This window comes from Thunnus thynnus, chromosome 12, assembly GCF_963924715.1.
Source record: "Thunnus thynnus chromosome 12, fThuThy2.1, whole genome shotgun sequence".
NCBI lineage: Eukaryota > Metazoa > Chordata > Actinopteri > Scombriformes > Scombridae > Thunnus > Thunnus thynnus.
In genome coordinates, this window is record NC_089528.1 from 668,000 (window position 1) to 682,370 (window position 14,371).

Genomic DNA, 14,371 nt, shown 5'->3' on the forward strand with positions numbered 1-14,371 from the left:
TAGAGCTCCTTGATCATTTGTGTATGAGGGTATTGGGGAAATCTGACCAAAGATCTGCTGTACAGCTGGTGGACTTTGAGGGTTAGATTAGTTGCTGTAGTAGTTACTGTATTAGTGGTTTAGTTTTTTTTGTTTTTTATTTAGCTGTTTTCTTTTGAGCCAACTCTATATTCCTACAAGTGGGCATCCTGTCAGCACGATTGAGCACACTGACCAGTGTATAGGTTGTGAGCTCCTCCTACACTAGGTTGTGTTGTTTTGCCCCATAAATCCGATCCGGATGCTGTTAGATAGGGTGTGACCCTTAATGTATTATATAATGTTGCTTTTTATTTGTATATGCCACATTAATTTTATCACTTTTGTGAATAACAATCAATCAGATCATTGTTGAATGATCAAATAGTTAATTACACCATGTTCTGCTTTCACAAACTCTCATTTTCACTAAGGTGTTTAGTTTATTTGACATGAGAAGGGAGACAAAAAAATCCCACATGACTACAGAATCTCAAGGATGACACAATGAAGTCCAAGATTTCCCATTGTGATCCATGTTAAGAAAGAAAATAGATGTCTGTGCGTGGTCATGACAAACACATAACAATCATGTTGATGTTTTTTTGTACATCAGATACAATAACCAGTTACTATTAAAGTCTGTGTAAAGCAATAATAAATATGTGTTCTGAGTTTTTCACACCAGTTAAATTTGACTGAAATCGCCAAGTATATAAAATTAGGTTTCAAAATTGTGGAAAAACAAGCAGTATTCTGAGCTCTGAAATGCTAGGGGCATGTCCACTGAAGGTGCTGAAACCATGCCCCCATCTGAACAGTCTCTGGGCCTCTGAATTTAACGCTCATACCGAACTCCATTAAAAAATATACGATTTAAAATAGGCCTTGTTTATAGTAAGACAAGCAACATGGGTGATATTTTAACAAAAAAAAAAGTAACTAGGAGCCACTGTTTAATTCGGCACCTATTTTGTAGGTAAATGTGGACTTATTTCAGTAAAAATGTAACTTAAATGGGTAGTTAACAAGCAATCCATCACCAATAATTGTTAAGTTAAATTGTTGTTATTTTCAATGTGACAAGGGGTGTCTGGTACACCAGGGCTAGACCCAAATGCATGACTCAAACAAACAGTTCCAAAAAACAAAGTCTTTACTTGCAGGTTCAGTACACGGGTAGGCAGTCAGAAAAAGGCAACAAAGCAAAAAGGACTGGGCTAAGGCAGAGGCAAAAGACAGATCTGTGATCAAAAACACTAGAGGTCAATAACTGGAATAATAATGCTGGAACGCTTGCAAAGAAGGCTAAGATGAACTGGAATACACAAGGGAAGCGAGGGTAATGAAACACAGGCGGATGACATTAGGGGATGATGACGGAGACAGGAGCGGGAAACACAATGCTCTTTTAGCGATTTTTGTAAAACCATAGTATGTATTATTTTGTTGTTCAATATGATCTGGGAGTGAATTCCATTCTTGCATTGCTGTTTATATTATTGCACATTGAACTAAAGTGTTTTTGGATTTTGGTGCTAAAGGATAGTTTTTTGTAAAAAAAAATAATAAATGGAGTCTTGTCTGTTGTTATGACATTCCTAATGAAAACCATCAGTGAGTCCAGGCCTATTTTTACTTCAAACCAAGAGAGACATTCATGCATTCTAGTGACATTTGTTGTCAATCCACAAGAAAGAGCTACACGTGTTACCTTATTCTGGACATTACCTGATGAAGTACTGGACCAAACTGCTGAACACTAATCCAGCTAAAGCAGGAACTACAGCATTCTCAGTGGGCCTTTCTCAATACCAAATACGCCAAGTTCAGACTTGCATACTTGCTAGTTCAGACTTGGCAAGTTCGACTTGAAAATAGAAACTTCTGAGGATGGGAGGACACAGTACGATCATTATGCCATTGGAACAGCAGCGTACTTGCTGACAGCACCAGCTCAGCTTCAACACACCTAACTGACTGCACTGTGACAAAATAATCTCAACTCAAAGCTCCACTTACACTTTGACAACTCATTGACAGAGAGTGCAGTAAATTAGCTTATTCAGTCTGTAATGTAGCTAAAATAAAAATCCAAAGTGTTATGTAGCTTAATAAAATAAAACAAAATTTGCCAGCAGCCAGCAGCTCCGAAACATCTCTGAAAATATTGGAACAAATTTCCAAATAGGCGACATTTGGATCAACTGACCACATATTGGAGATCTAAATGGTTACTTTCTCAATATTAAAACTTAATAAAGTGACATATTAACAGTACTACTGTGAAAATTACAACAGCCTTTAGCTTGGCTCAAAATCTCTGCAATCGCTGCTGGTTGGTGGAAAATGCATTCTGGGGTACTTGACTGTCCCAAGTCCAAGTCTGCTTCCGATGGATCCTTGATAAAACAGGTGGCGCAAGTACACATCCAGGCATTTGGTTTATACTTGGCTGGATGTACTTTGAATTGGAACAGTACTTGGGCTGCAACTGATGACGTTTCACAAGAATATGGGCCACTCAGTTCACTCCCGGCTGAACTGAGCGTAAGCAAAGTGCCAAACCAGTTGCAAGTGTGATGGGTCGTGTCTTTCTGTGGACTTATGGTGGATGTATCCCTGATGTCTATGGTGCAGGAAGAATGGCATGGCCACACAGGACTTGCTCTCACTCTGGCTCTCTTTATTCTGGTACTGGTACAAAAATCAGCAACACAAAGTCACCGTCAATAGCGTGTCATGCAATTGCAAGCATTCAGGTCTCCAGCTTGAAAGTATCTTATCATATCTGATTTTTACAAAACAATAATATAAAATACATCTTCACATTACAATGCAATCAGTCTTTTATTCCTATACATTCTAGTGTAAAACAAACATGTGATCATATAGTGGCAACATTATGCATGATTTTCTATTGAGCACCTAAGCAGTAAGAGCTATTTTCTTCTGATATCACAATAAAAAATTCTAAAACAACTTAAATAAACATTTTATCCATATAAAACAAGTGAAAATATATATATAGTACAACATGTCATTTCTGTTTTACAAAAACCTTGTATCAACAATATGTAAAACCCACACTTAACAAAAGCCTACCTGGTACAAAAATCAGCAACACAGTCACCATCAATAGCATGTCATGCAACTGCAAGCGTTCAGGTCTGTGTAACAAAGAGTGGAAAGATGACCATCTCAAATAATTACTAGAAAACATTACACCACGGAGCAAACCAGCAGGTGTGAGGCTAGCTAACTAGCATTAGCTAAACATGCTAATCAAAGCACCACTCATGGATAAAGTTACTATTCCTGCACGTAAACATCTGTAACTTTATACAGCTGTTATAGAAATGTAGATAAATTAAGAAACAAAAATGTAGAAACAGAGCAGTAGTTGCTCAGGGAGTGGGGGCCAGGGATTTGGAAAGGGCCACCCACCATGATGCACAGCCTGGCCTGCAAAGTGCATAAAACACTAAAATTACTAGGTGGGAACTACACCTCATTTAAAACTCACACCTACCAAAGCGTGAAGGCACAGCTTCCCAGCAGCTGGAGGGGGAGAGCTGCAAAGCTGCAGTTCACTCACTATTGACAGCAGACCAGAGACCAAAAAGAAAGAGTTCCATTCAGCTGGAGGCCAAACAGAAGTGGCTTAAAGTTAGTGAAATGATATTAGCCCAGCCTACCTTGACACACAAATGACGTTGTGTTAAACAAGGGCTCGAAGCGATGCAATATTACTCTGGGTTTGCCAACAGGAGACAAGCAGACTAATGCTGCAAAGCCAGAGAGCAGAGGCAAATATAACACCAGTAGCATATGCTATGAACATGCAGCACAAAAAACACAACTAAAAATACACACCTTACAATTGCTGGGAGACGAGATCACAAGGAAACAGGGCAGACACACCAGAGGCCTGTACTACAAAGCATGATTTGGGGTTAGTGAGGTAACTTCAGGTTTAACTCTGGGTTTTCAGGGTTACGACAGTGGTCTTTGATTACCGGGGTACATCTCCATGGTAACTTATGCTGAACAGCTAACCTGCTCTGGAGCAGGTTAACTTCAGAGGATCAGATCACAACCTGTCAACACCCCCACCACTGGCCAATCAGATCACTGGAAAATAAGGAGGAGTCATCATTCCTACAGGATCCCAACATGGATGAAAGTCCTGAGTTACAATTAAGTGACAAGTAAAAAAGAGCAATATATATTTTTATAGGTCAGTAGAAACATTTTACACCTGGAACATTTGTTCCAGGTTTTCTATTTCCAGTCTGGCTTTAAAACAGAGCTTCTAACAAACAGAGAGATTGTTTATGACAATCGATAATTGCGCAAACTTGATTTTCTCCCCGGAGTGACAGCTGACAGTGTGAATGATTTTACGCTCTGATTCTATCACTGCAGCTCAGAATAACATGAGACAACTGTGTGATGGTAAGTGGGAAAAAAATGAAAGATTGTCTTTTATTAGAAAAATAATCCACACACTGTTAATTAGCTCCCATGATTATAAATGTAACGTTTGGGTCAGATAGACCTCATCAGTCATTAACTACTTTTCTACTCTTTGCTTCAGTAACAGAAACAGTCTTTTAACTTTTTTATGTAAAATATTCATAATTCATCATCCAACTAAATAGCAAAAACACTCACTCTATAATTAAGTCATATATAATAATTCTTACGTGTATTTTAAGCCTCAGCCAACTTTTGATATGTGGAAATTATTTCTAGTGTTTCTACATTTGTCTTATTCTGTTGCATGATTACAGGCTGTTTACATTTCATTTAGTTGAATATAGCTAATACCTAAAAGAGAAGTCGTCTGTAGGTACTTGGTATCACTGTTTCATCTCATATCATATGAAGTACTATTCATGTTTCTGATGATGTTGCTCATAATTAACAACCCCGCCTCTTTCACATGAATGCACTCATGCCTGGATGGGTAAACCGAAAGTTGACTGAGCAGGTTTTATAATAAGGATGTGCAGAGAGCCCAATATTTGTATTTGTATATATATTTGCAAAGGCAGCTGTTGGGACGGGCAGTAGTGCGTTTGGTTATTAGCAATAATTCATAATTATCATAGATAATTATGAATTATGAAAATAAGATATTGTTATCCTTAATCAATAATTCGGGCACCAACTGTTGGATCTGTGAGGAACACAGTTGATTATTGGCAATAATCATCAATTATCAAGGATAATTAACTGATTATGACAATTAATAGAATTATTAATATGAATTAACAAATACGGGGCACCACCCGGAAACCAGGACCAATAACCAAACAAGGTAGTCTCATAAATGGGAGTTCACCTAGAATGTTAATATCTGAGAGATATCAACATTCAAGGATGAACAAAGAAGGGTGAATTCGAGCTCTGACACCTTCAATCAGCCACTTTTCACAACATTACACACAATAATGACAGAAGAACTTCTCTTTAAAGATATAACAGTGTTTATTAAACTTAGCAAAATTAACAAAGTTAACAAATGCTTCATTCAATAAACAACTATCCTAAAATGTAATCCTACAAAACAAACACAACAGCTATGTACAGGGTTGGACACATGCAGGGGAATGCATGTGCGTGCGTGTGTGTGTGTGTGTGTGTGCGTGAGCGTGCATGTGACAAGATGGCGACGGGGCCTGACGTGATGACGTCGTCGGTCTGCAACGCGGACGTGACTATGGGAGGAAGTCACGTCGCGCGAGAACCGGATGGCAGAAATGTGGCGGTGTTTTGGTTAGACAGAAGCAAGACGGCGCCGCCTGGTGGACGGCGTCTCGCACTCACCCACTTCTGTGAAAAACACACGTGTCTGATGGCGGATAAGGAAAGACAAAGCGAACCTTTGTCCGACGTTATCTGACCATCAGATGTGCAAAAGATGTCGGTGCGTGTATGTGTGTGTGCGCGCGCGTGTATGTGTTAGTCGGAAGAGAGAGGGAAGAAGGGAAGAAAGCGATCGTGAGAGGAAGAGAAGCGGCTTTGTCCACAGACAGTGCGCGTACGGATGGCAGTCTGTAACGCACGTTGTCTGGTTTCTAATCGACAAAGCAACTTACTTTCTGACTCACGATGGCACAAACACAGCGGTAGTCCCGAGCGAGACAAACACAAAACAGTCTAGCGTGGTAAACACAACTAAACAGGCAGCAAACTTAAAATACTCCTAAGAGTAAACAGAGAAAAATGGATTCGGCAGTCTGTCAACAGCACAACAAAACAATAGCAATAAAGCTAAAAGCTAAATGCTATACAACAGCAACTGATGCTGATAGAAACACACAATTAACACTGCCTCTGCCCAAACGTATGCCTCTTACTTGGGTCGCTTCAGAAAGCAAGCTGGGTTTGTGTGTAATCCTTCGTTATGTCCGGCTTTGTCCTGGGCTCGGATGCAGACGGTGGCCGTTCTCGCACGGTCGGTGAAAAACACGGCAGCTGGCTCTCGGCAGCGTGGCGGAGAGAACAGCAGAGTCGACTCAGTCTCCGCCAATGAGACTGTATGTTGACTGCTCCCTGCTGAGGTGTGAAAATCGCAAAGCATCCTTGGAAATGGAGTTTGCAATGGACTCCCATTGTCTAAGCAGCATTTTTGGCGCTATTCCTTTATCTCGGGGAAAACAAAGGAATAAAGCACCTCGTGGTCAGGCCTCACAGGTTACATGTAGGCCTTCTTTGTGTGACCTCATGGTTTGAGGCCCAACACAGCAAAATTATTTATATTCGAACAAAAGCGGGAATAGGCGTAAAAATCCAGTTTTTGTTTTTATTATGCTTTTAATTTGAGGATTTTAAAGTGTTAAAATAAGTGTCTATGAATAAACTATCTTACTAAGGAGGTCCCCACACTGGGTCTCGAACTCAAGTCTCCCAGATCACAGACGACTGTGTTGACTACTGAGCTGAAGTAAGTGCACTGCCAATGTGCAAACAGACCTTATACACCCATAACACAGAGACGGCACAGAGTGTAACATGTACAGAGAAACTTCAAAGGCAATTCTTGCTTTGCACTTTTCATTTACTGCCTATTTTTTTACAACCTAACTTTGTGGAAAGGAGTAGTGGAGCAACAGGTTACAGAGAGTCCCTTATAAGCACTTCACTTGTGTCAGTAGCTCAGCTTTATGGGGAACACCCCCAACTCTGGCAGTGATGTCCATATTAGAAAATGTGCATCATGTAGCAGGTGGATGTGACTCCCTTCGTTGCGGATAGATGTAACAACGGAGCAGAGGAGAGAGACTGAGATAGTGATGTAACCGACCTACGCACTGGTATTTAACATGTTTTTTTTCCTTCCCGAAAACAAATAATTTTTAAAATATTTGTACAAAATAAATGTTCATAAAAAACCCACTATTTGTGCCTCGCCGAATAACGTATTTGGATTCGGGCACACCAACTTTGTAGTACTGGTTATCTGGATGGACAGTGTTGGCTCACTGAAACCAGATAACGAATAGATATCCTGGGTATGTTGAACTTGCTTTGTAGTACAGGCCCCAGTACCCGAAATTGTGAACACACAAGCCACACGGAAATCAGGCTCCAGAAATAGCAGTGATCAGCATGCAGTTGATTCACTGAATCCAGCCCAGTGACAATTTAGCGGGCCGGAAGAAGAGAAAAACTAATCTGCCACACATTCATCACTCACTCCCAGGCCTCCGCCTTCCTAGCACAGTGTCTCTTCCCTGTAAACTGAAGACATTTACCAAATCCATGTTAAACACTAATTTTATGCAGGTATTGAGTCCATACTGTGTTCAAACTGGAAAAGATGCTCACAACTCTAAAAATTAAAACTAATAGTGTACTGTGGGGAACCAGTTCCAAGAGCATCACAGAAAACAAAACTAACTATTACATTCATCACTTTCTGAAGTTTAATTGGCAGTGGCAAGGTCATGGTATGATTCATGTCTCACAGCACAAGTATCGCATCATTTCCTGCAAGGTAAAAATATTTAAGACTGTTGATTTCTTGTATACTAACTGCAAAAACTGTATACTATAGAGATAAGTATACAAGTACATAATATTGTGTATTGGGACACAGCCTAATGCCAGGTCTCCGTTTGAGGTGTTGAAAAGAGACATCATCCATCCCTGGAGGACATTTCTGTTAATGTAAAGGTTAAACAAACAAGATAATGTGTGGGTGCTGGAATACAAATTTTTCCCATTTTGTATACACCCAGGCGAACAGTTTTCTTCTGCTTCCAGTCTAATGCATTTCACTCATGTAGCATTAGATTTCCTAACTTCAACAATTCATGATGTAAAAGGTTGTAATATTATCAGAAAAACAAGGTAATAAAAGAAAATTTAAAAAAGGGTGGTTTTCAAATAACATAACTGAGGATAATATTAATAATGGTAATACATTAGGTATTATTATTAAAAATAGAGGTAGTTTTGATATTACACACATTTACATGCATGTAATGCATTCACTTGTTTTTCTGAATCAATGAGATAATTATCTTCTGAGAAGAGTTTTCATGAAAAAAAATTCTTTAGCTTAATCTAGTTTTGTTTTGGTTTGTGTGCAGTTTTAAACATTAAAGATGCACTGCACTGGAGTTAATTTGTTAAGTTAGTTAATTTGCATCCATAGTCCTCCACAATCAAAACATACAACAGCACAACAACAAACTGTACAAAGCAAAAAGAAAAAAACAAAAACTGATGGGGAAAACATCTGGACCAGCAATCTTTAGGATTCCTCTGATAACCCAAAACAAAACTTAGAACAGATCAAACATGAAAAAAGTACAATGCACTATGTTCATAAAAGAACACAGAAAGAACATGAAAGAAAACACGTATATGTATCTTTCAGGACCTTCACCTCACTCAGAGGCCGTCCTTACCGTAATTATACTACTTTAGGTGCAATGAAGTTCAGATGGCGCTGTTACCAGTCAGGATTTTGAGGTATCTCATTAATTCAGAAAAAGAGAGCAGAATTTTTTTTTTCATGAAAACTTTTTTATGAATTCTGAGATAATCTTGTTAATTAAGAGCAGAATTTTTTTCTCAAGTGAGTGCATTATGCTTCTGTACATTTATACTTGTGTACATAAAAAAATAAATAGATTCACTTGTTAATGGAGTGGACAAAATACCAGATACACCATTCTATATAATGCACTCCAGTACACCACCATCACCCACTATAGCCTTAATAATAAAGTAGTATGTATATTTGATCTATCTATCTATATCTATCTATCTATATATATATATATATATATATATATATATATATATATATATATATATATTGCTGGTACATTGGACTGACCGAACAACAACAAATTACAGCCAATGACACAAACATGAGTCTGATATCAGTCTTCTCATTTTACTCAAAAGAAACATCAAAAATCAGCGTATTTCCTAAAATGTTTAACTACTGCTTTAATGTCCCTGCAGTGGATCACACTCTCACCCTGTGCGTATATTTACAGACAGAATTAAGTATTCATGAGCTAGCTGTCAGTATCACCTCTTGTTTGTCTTCTTTATCTGGTAACACAGAGCAGTCTGTGGCTCAAACTATAACTTCACTGCTGTTCCTCCAGACAGCTGATACAGCACAAGACAATACAGCATTGTTATGTTAAATGATTTTCTCTGTCTGTTGTGCTGAGGCAGATAACACCCATAATTTAAAGAAAAAACAGCCACAAGTGGCACTTACCGGGGTTCGAAACCTATGGGACAAATAACTTGATCATGAGAATATTTTTATTATTTGCATTGTGAATTATCAAGATCATTTAAATCTCAAAAGCAGAGCATGTGCATGGGTTTTCTGCAACTGCAGGTGTTGCTGAAATCTTACAATCTGGAGGTTAGCCAATGTGTTTAGCATCATCTAATGTGGTCTGGCACACTGTTATTAGTATCAACTTTGATGGAGATGTTCTTAAAGATTTGCCTTTTACTTTGGACTACAGTCAACATGTACTTCATAAATTTGATTACTCTAACATCAGGTGTGGATTACTCTAATATTATAGAGTTACTCCTTAATCCTTGGTTATGCATCTTCATTTTGGGACTATGAACATGCAATGTGTGTGTTTTTTCTGTAGTGTGCAAAGTTTTGTTCATAGAACTTAGACATAGAAACTTAAATGGCAGAAACTACCGTAAGTTCATGTGAAAAAGATTATTATTGATTCTTGAGTCGATAATTGAGAAAATAATTCTGGGCCCTGCACACCCACACGTTTCCACTTATTCTGGCTGATAAGACCAAATCAGGTTGACTTTGGGTGGAGCTAAATTGGGAATAGAACTTTCCTACAACAGACTGACTATTGGCACTCACCATCAGTATCTCAAAACACGTGCACCCAGTGGTAAGTATCACAGGATATTTCACAATGTTTTATATAATTTATAATTAATTATATAATATGTAATTTAATAATCCTTACCATGTGGCAAATTAACAGATTTAATCAGCTAACATATATGTATATATGAAAGCAGACTGGAGCTAATTAACGTGTTAGCAAAAAGGAAATTATTTAGGAAATATTATTTAGCAGCCATATGACTGGAGATCTAAAACTAGATCTAAAATACTATTAAAAACATATCTGGAACATAGGCTTCAGTTAGCCAGTAAGTAACTTTAAAAAAAAAAAAACTATAGTGTTAGAGCTTTTTGGCAGTGGTGAAAAAGAAATGTCCAGAGATGTGCAACTGTCATGGTTAGACAGGTTCTCTCCCTGACTCCTAGGCTGCATTAACACTGCCTGGTACAAGTGACCCAATTCCGATTTTTTGCTCACATGTGGCACAGATCGCAGATGTATTATGAACATGTAAACAGGAAAAAAAAGCACATGGAATCGGATATTCTCAGATCTGTGTCATGCCTCAAGCATATGTGGGAATGAATCTGATAGTACAATGGTAAATGGACTGTACTTGTGTAGCGCCTTTCTAGTCTTCCAACCACTCAAAGTGCTTTTACACCACAAGTCACATTCACACACATTCATACACTGAATGGGTACAGGGGCTACCATACAACCTGCCCATCAGAGAGAACTAACCATTCACACACATTCATACACTGATGGTACAGCCATCAGGAGCAATTTGGGGTTCAGTATCTTGCCCAAGGACACTCCGACATGCGGACTGGAGGAACTGGGAATCAAACCGGCGATCTTCCGATCAGTGGATGACCCACTCTACCTCCTGAGCCACATAATCGGATATATGCCAATGCGACTGTCATCTAAACAGACACATTCACACATCATTGAAAATGCGATCATCTTATACTTCTCTGCATTTTAATGACGTATAACGTTATTTTCACATGCACAGCTGGCACAACTGAAAAAAAACAAAAACAAATACAGTGAAAGTGAAATGGAGGAGGAGGCCTCAAGCCAGAGGACACCTGCCGAGGTTACCTGTCTTTTAAGCCTTTGGAGTGTAGAGTCGGTGCAGGCCAAAATATAAGGTTTACACCAAAACGGATCAGTTTATGAAGAAATTTCAGCCGCAATGGGAGAGCAAGGTTTTAAACGCTCATGGCTACAGTGTCAGTACAAAATCAAGAGTTTAAAAGCAAAATACAAGGAGGTCAAAGACCTCAACAGCAAGAGTGGAAATGGTTGTATTAGATGCCCCTTCTACGACCACATGGAAGTCATTTTAGGTGACAAACATAGCTGCTGAAAACCTGAGATACTAGATAGCTCCCGACAAGAAGCAGCATAGTCAGTGGACGGGGAAGACATGAAGTGTGATAACATTACTGGTAAGGATGAATTAAAGTTATTGCTGACATTTGCTAAAGTAGCTGGCATATAACGTTAGTTTAGCCATCGCCAGATTAGAAAAAATGAAAAAAAGCCTATTTGTTTAGAAACAAGGGTGTTACCAGCTAGATAGTTATCATCATTACTAAGCATGATGACATCACATACTTAACCTAACCTGGCTAGTTAGCTGGGTAACATAATGTAATTTCTAATTTGGTGATGGCTACAATAGTCTAAATTGTTTTGTTATTATAGTCTGTGTAGTTCACTAATGTTAGTCTTACTTGTTGAAAGTAATTTTGAATATCTTTTTTCATATCAGTCACTTTTTATGTTACAAGACATTTGCCTTTAACCAGATGAGCTTCCTGACACTCCAAAGACCACCTCATCTAGTGAAACAAGTGCCTCATCAAGTGTGACCACCAAAGAGGCGACATCAAGGGTCTAAACACCAACACCTGGCACACACCAACAGGAGCATAGTGGAATTGGTACAATTTCATAACGTCATAGTAGTCATTGTTCTTCAGAAATTATTATGTCCTTTATGTTGTTTAAGGTATTGTACATCCTTTCACGCAAAATTGCTAATAGAACAAGACAGCTAGAATGATAGGGGTGCACAGTGTAGTAATCCATAAATAAAAGTAATAAAGTAATCCATAAACAAATTGCTCACTATGTAAAGAAATTAATCATGTCTTTCTACAGGTGCCTCTACAGTACGCAAGAGGCAGAAAAACAAAATGGAATCCACAGTGGAGATGTTTGGCCAGAAGTTTAAAGATTCCTTCTCCCAGACAAATGACATTGAGCTTCAGCTTAAATTGCAAGCAGTGCAGCACACCCACAAGTTAAGGATGATGACCCTGTTTACACAGTTCCTTGAAGGAAGACAGTCTCACCAGCCTGATATGCCACCCCTTCACTCGGGCCATACCACCAAGTCAAGCTCATGGTCAAGATTATGCCCGCCCTGCTCCCTTTCACCTGGATCATGCCTCTTTTTCACCAAAATGATGCTCACCCTCTTCCTCCCCTTTACCAGGATTATGCCTCTGTTGGTCCCTCACCATTCACACCCTCCATTCTTTCAAGAGGATCATACACACCTTTTCCTCATGATACCCAACCTTCACCCCCTCACTAGGCCAACATCCACTCTCAGCCAATCATTCCTGCCCACCCCCCTCCTTTTTTTCTTTCACCTGCCTAATTCAATATTGTTCAGGATTAATACTCAGGCAGTTTAGAAATGAGAATGGTTTGTAGTTTATGTACATTTAAGGTGAGCCCTGATTTCTTATGTGTTAACACTGTAATGTTGTATACCTTGTAGGTAGTGGCGGACAATATGACCTATCACCTTTTTTGTTTACTTTATATTCAGGCAATTTAAAGTTCTGAATGGCCTGTGGTTTATATACATTTAAGATGAGCCCTGTTTTCTCATATGTTAACACTGTAATGTTGTACACCTTGTAGGTAGGGGTGGGTGATATGACCTCTCTATCACCTTTCTTAAATTTAAATAAAAATTAATATTCAGAAAATTTTATGTTCAGAATGGCCTGTTTTCTTTTATATTAAGGGGGAACAGTGAAAGGTGTTAGTGGCCTACATGCATTTGAGCTTTCTCCTGTTAACTAGAGGAGTTATGTTAGCCTAGTCTTCTTGTTATTTGGATGTTTACATAACAGTCTTGAATTGAACCCAGGACACTGCAAGCACAAAACATGCACCCTAGTGTTTTCCAAACTGTCACTTAACACTTAAGAAGTGTGTCTTGTTTTGCTTTTAGCTTGTTTCCTTCTGCTAAACAGCCAATCTGGATGTTGAATGTCATATATGCCTTTGTATTTGTCATGGGTTCAAGATCTATTTAATTCAAGTCATTGAATACAGTTGAAATAAAAACAAATTCAGCATGAAAAATGTGGACTTGACTTTATTATTGTACAACTAAGGCACTTTCAGTGTGATTTTACACCACAATGCAAAAAGAAGTGTGCAACGTTGCTGTACTCAGATTTTCAGCAAAAATCATATGCACTGTGTCAAAAAAATGCTTCAAATATAAAACTATGTATTAATGTGAAATTGGCATTTACATCATTACATTTTTAGCCTACTAAAAATGTTCAGTGCTGTTCAGCAAAATGTTGGGTCAGTGCCTCTCTGATCCTTAATGGTTGGGTGTCTGCAACACCCAGCGGGTCAGCAGCCTCTACTGGTACATCAGGAGGTCCAGCTGTGTTGGGATCCTCATGGATGGGGATGGATTGTTGTGTTTTTCACATGAATTCCGCAGAGTGCAGCATGCACAGATGATTGTAGGGACCAATGATATGTCTACATCGAGACATTTTGCCAGGCACCTCCATCAACCCTTTAAGCGACCAAATGCACACTACACCAACATTCTAGCCCCACTTAATCTCTGGTTGAAGTAACACTGGTCTTCAGTCAGATTCCCAGTCTCAGAGTAACCCTTC

The 14,371-nt window shown here is 38.8% G+C and overlaps 1 long non-coding RNA gene across 1 annotated transcript; it reads left to right on the forward strand.

The window, feature by feature from the left end:
* Window positions 1-10,448: 10,448 nt before the first annotated feature.
* On the forward strand, window positions 10,449-13,740 carry LOC137193366 (uncharacterized). Its single transcript, XR_010930787.1, has 3 exons — window positions 10,449-11,869; window positions 12,233-12,367; window positions 12,588-13,740. It is a non-coding gene; the product is annotated as an uncharacterized lncRNA (long non-coding RNA).
* Window positions 13,741-14,371: the final 631 nt, after the last annotated feature.